This window comes from Galeopterus variegatus, unplaced genomic scaffold, assembly GCF_000696425.1.
Source record: "Galeopterus variegatus unplaced genomic scaffold, G_variegatus-3.0.2 Scaffold5684, whole genome shotgun sequence".
In the NCBI taxonomy this organism is placed as follows: domain Eukaryota; kingdom Metazoa; phylum Chordata; class Mammalia; order Dermoptera; family Cynocephalidae; genus Galeopterus; species Galeopterus variegatus.
Genome location: NW_007731795.1, coordinates 14,992 through 28,281, shown reverse-complemented (window position 1 = coordinate 28,281; position 13,290 = coordinate 14,992). Strand labels below are relative to the sequence as shown.

The window sequence follows — 13,290 nt, the reverse complement described above, 5'->3', positions numbered from 1 at the left end:
ACAAATAAATGGAAAGATATCTTGTGTTTATGGATTGGAAGAATTAATATTGTTAAAATATCCATGCAACTGAAAGCAAAATACAGATTTAATGCAGTCCCTATTAAAATGCCAATGGCATTCTTCATAGAAATAAAAACAAAATTTAATTTGTATGGAACAAAAACAAAAACAAACAGCCAAAGCAATATTGAGAAAGTAAAACAAAGTTAGAGGCATCCCACTTCATGATTTAAGTTTATATTACAAAGCTATAGTAATCAAAACAGTATGCTTGTAGCATAAAAATTGAAACATAGACCAATTTAACAGAACAGAGAGACCAGAAATAAATCAAAAACATATATGGTTCACTAATCTTCAACAAGGGCAGCAAGGGGACACAGCAGAAAAGGATAGTTTCTTCAATAAATGATGCTGGGATAACTGGAATAACTGGATTTCCACGTACAAAAGAATGAAATTGAACTCTTACACCATACACAAAAATCAGCTCAAGATGGAAAAAGACCTAAGTGAAACACCTGAAACCATAAAACTTCTAGAAGAGAACATAGAGGAAAAGCTCCTTGACATTGGTTGTGGCCATGATTTTTTGGATATCACACCAAAAGCTTAGGCTTTTGGTTCAAAAATAAATAAATGGAACTACATGAAACTAAAAAAAAACCTTTTTCACAGTAGAGGAAACGGTCAAAAAAATGAAAATGCAACTTATGAACTTTGAAAAATATTTGTAGTGCACATGTCTAATAAGGAGCTAATATCCAAAAATTGGTGGGGAGGAACTCTACAAGTCAGTAGCAGAAAAACAACTAACCTCATTTAAAAATGGCAAAAGTACCTGAACAAACATTTCTTTAAAGACCATAAAAATGACCTACAGTTATATGAAAAGGTGCTCAACATCACTAATCATTAGGGAAATGCAAATTAAAACCACTTTGAGATATCACTTCATACCCATTAGGATGGCTATTATCTGAAAGCCAAGAGATAACATATGTTGGCAGAAGTCTGAAGAAAAGGGAATCCTATTACACCATTTGTGGGAATGTAGATTGATGCAGCTATTACGGAAGATGTTATGGAGGTTTCTAATGAAATTAAAAAGAGAGCTACCATAACAAAACAGCAAGCTTTCTTCTGTTTATATAAACAAACGAGATGAAGTCACCACCTTGTAAAAATAATCTGTACTCCTATGTTAATTGTAGTATTAGTTATAATAACCAAGATATGGAAACATCGTAAATGTTTGTCAAAGGACAAATGGATAAAGAATATATATATATGTGTGTGTGTGTGTGTGTGTGCATATACATATGCATGTATATAACATATATATGCATGTATATGTATGTGCATATACATATGCATGTATATAACATATATATGCATGTATATGTATGTGTATATATAAATGTCTATATACACAGACAGTGAAATATTACTCAGCCTTAAAAAAGGATATCCTGCCATTTACCACAATATGGATGAACTGGAGAACAGTATGCCACATGAAATAAACCAGACCCAGAAAGAAAAATATTGTATGATCTCACTCATATGTGGAATCTAAAAAAATAAGTAAATAAATAAAGATCAAATATATAGAGATAGAGAATAAAACAGTGGCTACCATGGTTGGGGGTGGAAGAAATTGGGGAGATGTAGGTCAAAGGATACAAAGAAGCAGATATGTAGGATGAACAAGTCTAGAGGTATAATCTATAATATGAGGACTGTAGTTAGTAAAACTGCATTGTATTACAGATTGTGGTTAAATAAGTAGGTTTTAGCTGCTGTTGTCACAAAAAAAGTAACGGTGAGAGGACAGACATACTAATGTGCTTCAGTATAGTACATAATTTGCTATGTGTATCACCTACCATCATGTTGTAAACCTCAAATATGCACAATTTTATTTTAAAGAGAATGTCAATGAATAGATAGACATTATAAAAAGGAACCAAATAGACATTCTGGAGCTTAAAATTACAATAACTGAAATTTAAAAAATCACTAGAGGGGCCCAACAGCAGGTTGTAGCAGGCACAAGAACCCACAGAACTGAAGATAGTTCAATTGTGACTGTCCAGTGTGAGGAGTAGAAAGAAAAAGAATAAAGAAAAATGAACAAAGCTTGAGAGACCTGGGGGACCCTAGCAGACATAGCAAGTTACACATAATTAAGAGTCTCAGAGGGAGTGGAGAGAGAGAAAAGGGAAGAGAGAATATTTGAATGAATAATGGCTAAACACTTCCCAGATTTGAGGAAAGACCTATAACTATACTTCCAAGATGCTCAATACACTGAAGCAAGAAAATTTAAAAAGATTTACATGAGACACATTATATTCAAATTATTAAAAATCAAAGACAAAGTGACAATATTAAAAACAGCAAAAGAGAAGTGACTCATTACACACAAGGAGTCCTTAATAAGGTTAATAGCTATTTTCTCTTCAGACACAATGAAGGTCATAAGAAGTGGGGTAACATATTTTAAGTCCTGAAATAAAAAACAACCTGTCAAGTAGAATTCTGTATCTGGCAAAATTCTACTTCAAAAATGAAGTTGTGACATTTTCAGTTTAACAAAAACTGAAGGAGTTGGTCACTAGTAGATCTTCTCTATAAGAAATTCTAGAGGGGGTCATTCAGGTTAGAATGAAAGACACTAGACAGCAACTCAAATCTACATGAAAAAATGAACGAAAGTAAAGATAGCTACATAGATAAATATAAAAGCCAGTAGTATTGATTTTTTTTTGTTTTGTTACTCCTCTTTTTACTTTTTATATGACTTAAATGACAAATGCATGAAACAGTAATTATAAATCTATATTAAGGGAAAGATGTCATTTGTGACAAAACAACATAAAATGGAAGGTGAACTGTAAAGGAGCTGTTGTTTTCTGTACTATTGAAACTCAGTTTGTATTAATTCAAACTTGATTTTTTTTAAAGAATAGTGAGCTGATTATTTTTTGGAAATACACAGTTGTCATCCTCCATATAGTTCCTGTTGGTTGCAAAACCTTCTGTAGCTAATTATAAGAGTAATAATAGAAAGAATAGCAATACTTTTCAATTAGTAACTGTGGCCAGACACTGAAAAACACAGTTTCTTGCATTCAATACTTGCTACAAACCTGTAAGGTATAAGCTATTACATATCCCGTTTTACAGTTGAAGCAACTAACTAACAGGAATTAAGAAACCTGCTAAAAGATGCAAAAATGCCCTAAATCCAGCTTAAATGCCCATCATCATATGAGTGGATAAGGAAAATGTGGTATATCTACAAAATGGAATACTACTCTGCTATACAAAAAAAAAAAAAAGAAAGAAAAAAAGAAAAAGAAAGGAAATACTACCATTTGCAGCAACATGGATGGACTTAGAGAAAATTATATTAAGTGAAATAAGCCAGGCATAGAAAGAGAAATACCACATATTCTCACTTATTCGTGGAAGCTAATAAAAACAAACAAATAGGGCCGAGCCCGTGGCACACTCAGGAGAGTGCAGCGCTGGGCACGTGGCAGCGTTCCTGCCACGGGTTCGGATCCTATATAGGGATGGCTGGCACTCACTGGCTGAGCGTGGTGCGGCCGGTCTCAAAAAGAAAAAAAGGACAAAAAAAAAAAAAAAAACCAAACAAATAAATATACAAACTTGATTTTATAGGTAAGATGCTAATTGTAATCCACAGGTTAACCACTAAAAAAATACTTTAAAAATATAGATAAAATGAAAAGAGAATCAAAATGGTACTCTAGAAAAAAATAAGTAATCAAGTAATAAGGCAGTGATGGAATGATTGAACAACAAAAATGATATAGTATATACAGTAAACAGCACAATGGAAGGATAAGTCCTTCCTTATCACTATTCGGTTTAAGTGTAAGTGAGCCCAACTTTTTAATTAAAAGTCAGATATTAGCAGAATAGATTTAAAAACAAACGAAAAATGTGATCCAGCTACAGTCATGTGTTGCTTAATGCTGGGGTTATGTTCTGAGAAACGTCTTGTTAGGCACTTTTTTCAGTGTGCGAACATCATAGAATATACTTTAGAAACCTAGATGGTATAGCCTACTACCATATGGCTCTACCTAGGCTATATGGTATAGTCATTATAATTTCATGGGACTTCAATTGTATATGCAGTCCATCATTGACCAAAACATTCTGATGCATCACATGTCTGTATATGCTTTCCACAAAAGTCTCACTTTAGATCCAAAGACACAATTTGATTGAAACTGAAAGGATGGGAAAAGAAATTCCCTATAAATAATAATCAAAAGAGAGCTGGTGTGGCTATACTAATATCAGATGAAATAGACTTTAAGATATAAGTTGTTACAGGACACAAAGAAGGGCATTATATATTCATAAAAGGGTCAGTTCATTAAGAAGATATATTGCAGTTAATATATCTGCAATAGAAGTGTTGATTTTGTATCCTGCTACTGTGCTGAACTCTTTTATCACCTCTAAGAGTTTTTTAGTAGATGATTTGGGCTGTTCGATATATAGGATCATGTCATCTGCAAACAGGGACAGTTTGACTTCATCCTTTCCAATCTGGATGCCCTTTATTTCCTTCTCAATTCTGATTGCTCTGGCTAATACTTCCAAAACTATGTTGAATAGGAGTGGTGAGAGTGGGCATCCTTGTCTGGTTCCTGTTCTTAAAGGAAAAGCTTTCAGTTTTTCCCCATTCAGGATGATATTGGCAGTGGGTTTATTATATATGGCTTTGATTATGTTGAGATACTTTCCATCTATACCTAATTTATAAAGGGTCTTTATCATGAATGAGTGTTGGATTTTATCAAATGCTTTTTCGGCATCAATAGAGATGATCATATGGTCCTTGTGTTTGATTTTATTAATATGGTGGATCACATTTATTGATTTGCATATGTTGAACCAACCTTGCTTCCCTGGGATGAATCCCACTTGATCATGGTGAATGATCTTACATATGTGCTGTTGTATTCTGTTTGCTAATATTTTATTGAGAATTTTTGCATCTATATTCATCAAGTGTTGTTGGCCTATTCAGGTTTTCTATATCTTTTTGGTTTAATTTTGGAAGCTTGTGTGAGTCCAGGAATTTATCCATTTCCTCCAGGTTTTCGAACTTGTTGGTGTATAGCTGTTTATAGTAGTCTCGGATGATTCCTTGTATTTCATTTGGGTCAGTTGTAATATCACCTTTTTCATTTCTAATTTTTGTTATTTGAATCTTCTCTCTTCTTTTTTTTGTTAGCCATGCAAGTGGTTTGTCGATTTTGTTTATCTTTTCAAAAAACCAACTTTTTGATTTGTTGATCTTTTGTATTGTTTTTTGGGTTTCAATTTCGTTAAGTTCTGCTCTGATCTTGATGATTTCTTTCCTTCTGCTAACTTTAGGTTTGGATTGTTCTTGTTTTTCTAGTTCTTTAAGGCGCATTATTAGATTGTTCACTTGCCAGCTTTCCATTTTTCTGAGGTAGGCATTTAATGCAATAAATTTCCCCCTTAGTACTGCCTTTGCTGTATCCCACAAGTTTTGGTATGATGTATCATTATTTTCATTAATTTCAATAAATTTTTTTATTTCCTGCTTGATTTCTTCTTGGACCCATGTATCGTCTGTAATAGAAGAAAGAACAAAGAATAGATAGGACAAATAGAAAACAAAATGTAAACAGTATAAACCCGAGTATATCAATAATCACATTAAATATTAATGGTTTAAACAACTGAATTAAAAATCCAACAACTGATTGGATGAAAACAAGACCCAATGCTATGGTTCCCATAAGAAATTAAATTTAAAGCCAAATTTAGATAAGAAGATACAAACAGGTTAAAAGTAAAAGAAGGAAACAGATTTTATCCTGCTAGCCCTAACCAATGGAGAGCTGTGTTCATTATATTAATATAAGAAGAATAAATTGCAGCACGCAGAATAGTAGTAGGGATAAAGAAAGCATTTCATAATGATAAAGAGGTTATTCACCAAGAACATTTAAAAATTCTAGATAATTATGAAGTCTATTAAGAGTGCTTCAAATGTTATAGCAGTATTGCAAAATACAAGTGAAAATTGGTAGAATTTCAAGGAGAAGCAGAAAAAATCTATTGTTATAATCTGAGATTTCAAAATGTCTCTTTAGAAATGGATGGAACAAGTAGACAGAAAATCACTAACGATATAAACAACTTCAGTGACAATATCAAGCAATTTGAAGTAACAGACCCTTACAGAACACTTCACCAAACATACATACAATACACACTGTTATCAAGTGTACATGGAATATTTATGATGATAAACCATCTTCTGGGCCATAAAATAAGACTCAGTGCATATGAAAGTTTGCAAGTCATGGAAAGTATATTCTGTGACCACAATGGATTTAAATTAAAATTCAATAACAAAAGCCTATCTGTGAAATCTCCAAATGTTTAGAAACTTAAACCTCACATTTCAAAATTCATGGCTCTATAAAGAAATTAAAAGAGAAATTATAAAGTATTTTGGATTAAATGAAAATGAAACAAAACATATCAAAACACATGTGGATAAAGCAGTATGTAAAGGGAAATTTATGCTACTGAATGCCTTTATTAGGAAATAAAAAAATAACTCAAATCAATGACCTTACTTTCCACTTTAATAAGTTGAGAAAGAAGAGCAAACGAAACCCAAAGTAAGCCAAAGAAAGGAAATAATAAATGCCAAAGAGAAAATAAATAAAAACTAAAGTTGGTTTTTTAAAAAGAACTTTAAAATTGATTAAGCTCTAACCAAAATAAGCAGAAAAGGATAGAACACACAAAATACCTTATCAGAAGTAAAAGGTGACGTGACTACAGATTCTAGACATAGTAAAAGGATAATAAGGAAAATTAGGAGCAATGTTATCCCAATTCAACAACTTTATTGAAATGGACAAATTGCTTGAAAGACCCAAAATACAAAAGCTTACCTAAGAAATAAATTATTTGAGTAGCACGATTGCTCTTAAAGAAATTCAATGTGTAGTTTAAAAACTTCCCATAAAAACTTCTGGTTTCTAGTTTGGCATGCAATGAGCTTAGAAGTCATTACTCCATCCTACTAACTAAAAAGCTGAAAAACTGAAAAGTCAACAATGCTTTAGATTCATCATAGAAATGAGATCACAGGAAAACTTCTGCCCCCAAAATTGGAGAAATGGACAGGCAGGTATGGAGAATCACAGATTATTGGAGCAGAAAGACACCTCCACAGAAATATGTATCAGGATAGGAATACCTGAAGTATTAATTGGCAAATTGTTAGAGGCTCAGTGTTCACAAGTCTGAACGATAAAAACTCTAGGAGGGTGCAGTCATATGGAGACTCTTATAGTTTAGGAAGTTTTACCTCCAGGAGCTCTGTTATGCTCTCATAGTGAAGACTGGAGAAAATTCCCACTGAGTGTCTGGCAGAGGAAAGGGAAAAGTTATCATTTTAAAATATGCCATAGCATTGTTATTTACAAGGCCTGCCTCAACAGAAACTATTTTACCAGAGCCTAACCTACTGGGATTTTATGAGAGCTTAACCTACCTGGGAGAAGAGAAATGCCCAACTACAGCCAGCTGTAGTTTTCCTTCCATGTGGGGGAAGGAAAATATTCAACTGTACTCACCTCTAGCTATGCTATATTTCCTAAGAGGGTGATAAAAAGAAATTAAGAAACATGAGAAACACTTGTGAAATTCACAGCCCACTGGCACAGGCTCACTAAAACACTAAGACCCAATCATAAGATTATACAATGCTACTCCCTTCCCCCCACACACATACTTTACCACTACATTACTAAAACCCTGTTTACCACAGCTCCTTTTACACAGTACTTCAGGTTCAATTTTCAACAGAAAATTACAAGTTATACTAAAGGGCAAAAAGCACAGTTTGAAGAGGCAAAACATCAGAAGTAGATCCAGATATGGCAACGACGTTAGAATTATTACACCATGAATTTAAAACTGCTATGATTAATATGCTAAGGGTTCTAATGGGAAAAGTAGACAACATGCAAGAGCAGAGAGAGACATGGAAGTTTTAAGAAATAATCAAAAAGAAATGCTAGAGACCAAAACGCTATAACACAAATGAAGAATGCCTCTGATGGGCACATTAGTAGGCTGGTTATGGCTAAGGAAAGAATCTCTGTGCCTAAGGATATGCCAACAGAAAATTCCAAAACTGAAAAGCAAAGATAATCAACAACTGGAAAAAAAAAAAAAAAAACCACACGCACACACACACACAATAAACCAGAATATCCAAGAACTATGGGACAATTACAAAGCATGTAACATATTCTCAATGGGAATACCAAAAGTAGAAGAATGAGAAAATAACAGAAGAAATATTTGAAGCAATAATAACTGTGAATTTCTCCCCTAAAAAGCTCAGAGAACACAAGCAAGAGAAATGTTAAAATCCAATAATAATATACTTTGGCATGTCATATTCAAACTGCAGAAAAATCAAAGATGAAGGAAAAAATCTTGAAAGAAGCCACAGGGGAAAAAGCAACTTACTGATAGGCAAAGATAAGAATTATATCCAGCTTCTCAAAAGAAACCATTCAAGCAAATACAGAGTAGAATAAAATATTTAAAGCATTGAGAGAAAAAACAAAATCACCAACATAGAATTCTGTCCTGCAAACTTATTTTTTTCACGAGGGAAGGAGAAATAAAACTTTCTTAGGTGAACAAATATTGAAGGAATTTGTTGCCAGTAGCCCTACCTTGCAAGACAAATTAAAACTAGTTCTTCAGAGAAAGAAAAATGATATAGGTCAGAAACTTGGATCTACATAAAAGAAGGAAAAGCATTAAAGAAGAAATGAGTGAAGGTAAAATAAAAGCTTTTATTTTTCTTATTCTTACTTGATCTAACAGATAACAGTTTTCTCAAGTAATAATAGCAATAATATATTTAATGGTTATAGTTTACATATAAACAGAATTAATGACAGCAGTGACACAAGAGATATGAAGAAGAAATTAGAAATAATTTGTTATTATAAGGTACTTGCATTACCCATGAAATGGTATAGTGTTATTTGAGTTTTTTGTTTGTTTTTTTGGGGGTTGGCTAGCCAGTATGGTGTAGTGTTATTTGAAAGTAGGGTTGGATTAGTTGCAAGTGGATATTGCAAACTCAAAGGCAGTCATTAAAAAATGTTTGAAAAGAAGTATAATTGATATGCTAAGAAAGGAGAGAAAATGGAATTATATAAAATACCATTACGACTAAAAAGGGCAGTAAAAGAGTGCAAGGCAAACGCAGGAACAAAGAACTAGGGCAGTGAATAGAATACAGTGACAAAACTGGTAGATATCAAACTAAGAATATCAATGATCTCTTTGAACACCAATGGTCAAAATACACCACTTAAAAGACAGAACATCAAAATAGATCAAACAACAAGACCCAAATACTGTGCATGTTTTCTACAGAAAATCTACTTTAAATATAAAGACACAGATAGATTAGAAGTGAAGGGATGGCAGAATCATTAGCCCTGCACCCTCTTTCGCCTCTATGAACATACCCATTCAATGACAAAATACAAACCAATTTTTTTTGTTAGAAATTCAGAAACTAGTTGAGAGGTTTCTGCATCCCAGGCAAGCATGAAACTGCCACATTGAAACAGGTAGGAGAATTTGAGATACCCTCTTGCCCAAAGCTTTAACCCCAGCACAGCATTACATGACTGGAAAGAAACCCCATGCCCAGCTTCTCTTAAGAGGGAAAGAAAGGATGGATCCATATACTCATGCTCTGATTTTTCTGGGAACTGCCCAAAGTAATTTGCCTTTTCCTCATCTGTTTCAGAGCATTGATGGGACCTGTCATATTGTAGATACCTGGGGCTACTGAATACATAGACTTCAGTTTGAAATAACAAGTTAGCATATACCATAGCCTTAGTAAAAAAGAAGCAAGTGGGTAAGCCCAACTCACAGCTTCTCCCTGGAGAGGGAAGGAAAGGATTGACTGGATCAAAGGTCATACATTCTGATTGTGCTAGGGGCTGCCTAAGGCACTGGCTTCTGTCTCACTTGTCTCAGAGTGATGATGGGACTCATAACACTCTAGACACCTGGGGGCCAATGAGAATAGAAATGGCAGTTTAAAGTAGCATAAATATTTGAGAGGCTTCTAGAATCTCTGACCAGGCTGACTGTTTTCCTGTATGAGGTCAGTCTGTGAAGACTGAGAGGGGTGGATGTTTTGTTTAATGCACAGGCACCAACACAAAGAGTCAAGGAAAATAAACTGGGAAATATGCTTCAAACAAAGGAATTAGGTAAATCTCCAGAAACCAATCCCAATGAAACAGAGATACATGATTTACCTTGCAGAGAATTTGAAACTAACCGTCATAAAGATACTCAAAGAGGTCAGGAGAACAATACATTAACAAAATGAGAATTTCAACAAGACAAAAAATATTTTGAAAGTACCAAACATTCTTCTCTCTGCAGCAGTGCTGCTTTCTAGAAGGGTCATGAAGACAGTGGACTTTAACCACAGTTCTGTGGCTGGCCGGAATCAATGTCCATCCATCTCTTCTGGTCCCATGTAGACCCAGCTAAGTTTGCTGTGACTGAGAACCTGGTACCCTGGAGTGGGGCACCCATCAGGACTACAGGAGACTGCAGGAAGAATGCCTATCAGGACTGAGAAATGTCAGCCTAGATCCACTTCAGCAACATCTTTGTGGCAAAGGTGTTATTTATGCAACTAGAACAAGCCTTGGACCAAAAGGAAAGGATAACACAGGTCAAAGTGGAAAAGGTGACATGATCATTACAAATTATGCTGTGAACTATTCTGAAACAAATAAAACTGTTGCATGCAGTAACCATAATGCTGGTGGAGCTAAGGCCCAAGATATAGAAGCAGGAGATGGCACCACATCAGTGGTCATCAGTGTTGGCTGTCTCTTAGATTTATGTAAAAAGCTTCTTTGGAAAGGGATTCATCTAACTATCATTTCTGAGTCATTCCAGAAGGCTTTGAGAAAGGGAATTAAAGTATTGACTAACATGTTTTTACCTATGGACCTGAGTAACAGAGAAGTTTTGTTAAATAGTATAGCCACTTCCTTGAACTCAAAGGTTGTGTGTCAGTATTCAAGTCTACTTTCTCCAATGAGTGAAAATCCAGTGATGAAAGTGATTGACCCAACCATAGCTACCAGTGTAGATCTTAGAGATATGAAAGTAGCTAAGAAACTTGGTGAGATAACTGATGACTGTGAGTTGGTGGAAGGGATGGTTCTCACCCAAAAAGTAGCAAATTCAAGAAAATCTGGAGTTGAAAAAGTTGAGATTTGGCATATTTAGTTTTGTTATCTGCTCCCAAAACAGATATGGATAATCAAATGGTAGTTTCTGTCTATACTCATATGGACTGAGTGCTGTGAGAAGAGAGTCTATATTCTAAATTAAGTGAACCAAATTAAAAAAAAAAAAAACAATGTAACATCCTTCTCATACAGAAATCTATTCTAAGAGATTCTGTCAGTGATCATCCCAACTCAGGAAGCCCCAAAAGTTCCATTTTCTAAACAAAATGAAGATTATGATGGTTAAGGATATTGAAATAGAAGACATTGGATTCATTTGTAAGACAACTTGAAACAACCCATTTGCTCATATTGACTAATTCATTTCTGACATGCTGGGTTGTGCTCAGTTACCCAGGAAGGTGAATTTAAATGGTTCTGACAAACTGCTCAAGATTACAGGCTGAGCCAGCCCTGGAAAAAAAGTTACAGTTCTTATTCATAGTTCTAACAAACTGGTCACTGAAAAACCAAATGTTCCATTTATGATGCCCTATGTATTATTTACTATTTAGTGAAGAAGAGAGCTCTTTTTAAAGGAGGTGGTGCTTCCAAAATACAGTTAACCCTATGATTAACTGAATATGCATGAACACTAAGAGGTATGGAATCCTACTGTGTTCATGATTTTGATTTTGCAGATATCAGAGGTCTTTAAAAAGTTCATGGAAAAATTATTATTATCCTTTATTTCCATTTCCCAAGAACTTTTTGTAGTACCCTAATACTGTGAAGGTCTCTCCATCTACATAACTAAAAATGCTTACCTGAACCCCATTTCTACAGTGACAGAACTAAGAAATCAGCATGTAGAGGGAGATAATACTACAGGTATTAATGTCCAAAAGGGTGGTGTTTTCAACATTTTAGAGGAACTAGTTGTCCGACCTCTATTGGTTTTAGTCAGTGTTCTGATCCTAGCAACTGAAACTCCTTGGAGCATTCTGAAAATTGATGATGTAGTAAACACTTAATATGGATAGCACTAGCTGACAGACACCATTATGGTTATAAACTAGTGGACTGGAGTGGCAGAAGAGTGCTTTGGTGTTATTTGTTCTGTGGAAGGTTATTTCCTCTGTGAATTCCTGGGCTTGGTCTTCCAGTTGGTATTAGCTTGAAAATATATGAACACAATTTAAAGAAAATATTATTTGATTTCAAAATAAAAACAAACATAGGTTATGGAGATAGAGAATACAATAACTGAACTGAAAAACTTACTAGAGGGTTTTAACAGCAGACTTGGTCAAGCAGAAGAAATGACCAGTGAAGAGAAAGACAGATCACTGGAAATTATCCAGTGAGAATAGAAAAAAACAAATGAAAAAGAGAGAAGCTTAAAGGATTTAAGGGATACCCTCAAGCAGACCAATACATGCATTATGGAGTCCCAGAGGTAGAAGAGAAAGAAAAAAAGGATAGAAAGATAATGAATTAAAAACTTTCCAAGTCAGAGAAAGGAAATTGACATCCTAATTCAGCAAGCCCAAGAAGCCTCAGATGAGATTAAACCAAAGAATTTCATACAATGACACATTATAATTAAGTTGTCAAAGATAAAACATAAAGAGAATTTTGAAAGCAGCAACAGAAAAGTGACTTGTCACATAAAAGGAAACCCATAATGATCAGTGAATTTTTCATCAGAAACATTGAAAAACATAAGGGAGTGGAATAATATATTTAAAATGCTGTAAGAAAAATATTGCCAAACAGGGATAATATGCTTATGAATACTGTACTTGAAACATGAAAAATAGCGGGGCTGGCCCAGTGGCGCACTGCTACAGTGCGCCGCTTGGGAGCGCGGCGGCGCTCCCGCCGAGGGTTCGGATCCCACGTACAGACCGGCCGCTCACTGGCTGAGCGA

General features: G+C 34.6%; 1 pseudogene; it reads left to right on the top strand.

The window, feature by feature from the left end:
* Positions 1 to 10,621: 10,621 nt before the first annotated feature.
* On the top strand, positions 10,622 to 12,391 carry LOC103605251 (annotated as a pseudogene).
* The last annotated feature ends 899 nt before the right edge of the window (positions 12,392 to 13,290 follow it).